The sequence below is a fragment of the Myotis davidii genome, unplaced genomic scaffold, assembly GCF_000327345.1.
Source record: "Myotis davidii unplaced genomic scaffold, ASM32734v1 scaffold328, whole genome shotgun sequence".
In the NCBI taxonomy this organism is placed as follows: Eukaryota; Metazoa; Chordata; class Mammalia; order Chiroptera; family Vespertilionidae; genus Myotis; species Myotis davidii.
In genome coordinates, this window is record NW_006300373.1 from 2,627,054 (window position 1) to 2,629,768 (window position 2,715).

A 2,715-nucleotide genomic window follows, 5' to 3' on the forward strand; every position below is an offset into this window, starting at 1 on the left:
TTGGTGTTGTATGTGAGTGCTGCAGATACCTCACAGCAGTGGGACCATGCCTTTCTGTGCCTGGTTTATCTCCCTGAGCAGGATGTCCGCAGTCTCCACCCCTGCTGCTGCATCTAGCAGAATCCCCTCCTTCTTTAAGGCTGTATAGTATTCCACTGTGTGCGCGGTCCCATTCTCTTCATCCGCCCACCTGTTAGGGGAAGCTGGGCTGTTTCCACATCTCAGCCATTGCGAACAGGGCTGCAGTGAACGGGGCACACAAATGGCCAACAGGGACATGACAAGATGCTATCACATCGTCAGGGGAGTGCACATCCAAACCACAGCGAGGTGTCACCTCCCCCATGTCAGGTGGCTTTATAAACACACACACACAGAAAACACACACACACCCCATACACACCATACACCACCCACCACCCACCACACAGAAAACACACATACACACCCACCACACACCACACAGAAAACAGACATACACACACATCACACAGAACACACACACACCCCACACACACACCACACAAAACACACACACCACACACACACCACACACACACACACACCCCATACACACCATACACCACCCACCACCCACCACACAGAAAACACACATACACACCCACCACACACCACACAGAAAACAGACATACACACACATCACACAGAACACACACACACCCCACACACACACCACACAAAACACACACACCACACACACACCACACACACACACACACCCCATACACACCATACACCACCCACCACCCACCACACAGAAAACACACATACACACCCACCACACACCACACAGAAAACAGACATACACACACATCACACAGAACACACACACACCCCACACACACACCACACAAAACACACACACCACACACACACCACACACACACACACACCCCATACACACCATACACCACCCACCACCCACCACACAGAAAACACACATACACACCCACCACACACCACACAGAAAACAGACATACACACACATCACACAGAACACACACACACCCCACACACACACCACACAAAACACACACACCACACACACACCACACACACACACACACCCCATACACACCATACACCACCCACCACCCACCACACAGAAAACACACATACACACCCACCACACACCACACAGAAAACAGACATACACACACATCACACAGAACACACACACACCCCACACACACACCACACAAAACACACACACCACACACACACCACACACACACACACACCCCATACACACCATACACCACCCACCACACATCACACAGAAAACACACACACCACACACATACCACACAACACACACACAGTACACAACACACACACAATACACAACACACCACACAACACACACCACACACCACACAGAAAACACACATACACATACACCACACACCACACAGAAAACACATACACACCCACCATACAATATACACACAATACACACAAAAACACAACACACACACACACATACCATACACCACCCACCACACACCACACAGAAAACACACATACACACACACCATACAATACACACACAACACACACAAAAACACACAACACACAAAACACACAACACACACACACGCAACACAAACAGTGGCGAGGATGTGGGGAACTGGAACACTGCTGGTGGGGATGCAGAACGGTGCAGCCATTATGGAAAAACGGTGTGGCGGTTCCTCCCAACCTTAAAAATACCCCCCGCGCCCGGTCCATGTCCGGAAGTATATCCAAGGGCATCGGAATCAGAACCTGGAGGGATTGGCCCGCCCACGGCCTGCAGCGGTTTTCAAGCTTTCCCACGATTCAGAATTAGCTGGAGGGGTTGCTAAGGTGGCCATGGCGGGACTCCACTCCCTCCCAGAGGGTCTGGTCCAGTAGGTCTAGGGTGGCATTTCTAACACATCCCCAGGTGCTGGACTGCCGCTGTTCCAGGGAACCCCACTTTGAGAACCACTGCACTGATTTAGGGCATGGCTGCCCAGCCTAGTGGCCCAGTGAAATCACCGTTTGACAGCTTTTGAAAAATACGCCTGCCTGGGCGCCCACTGCTAACGGTTCTGCTTGCACCGGTCTGGCTACCCCTTTGGACTTGGGCTTTTTGGAGCAGGAGGGAGCCCGAAGCCTCCAGCTCACCCTCCACGCCCCCATCACCAGCTGCCGTGGCGGGAGGCAGGGGTTGGCTCCTTCTTGCTGCGCCTCCCCGCACCTCAGTGAGGCCAGCTGAGGGGCCCGTGGTGGAGCAAAGACCCTCCCCCTCATATCCCCCACAGCCCCCATTCCCTGGAGCAGGACACAGCCTTCAGCTCCCCGAACAGGCCGATTTTCCAGGGATGGCGCTGGGCGGCGTCCAGGGGTTTTCTGGACCACTTCCGTTCTTGGAAGCGAGCGCCTCCCCAACATGTGTAGGAAACATGCGTGCTCTGCCTGCGGCCCGGACGCCCGGCCAGCCCCGAGGAAGTGGCCTGGAATGTGTATCCTCATCTTGCGGGGTCCATCTGCTCTGGATACCAGGGGGGCTCGGGTCTGACCGGCTCTGCCCCAGGCCCGCTGGCCCCTCTGCACACTCAGCTCTATTGGAAGGCCATGACTTTTGGGGTAGAAAGAACTTAGACAAAGGAAGTGTGGCCACACGGGAAGCTTCTCTTTTTAAAATAAAACAATTTTTTTTTTTATTGA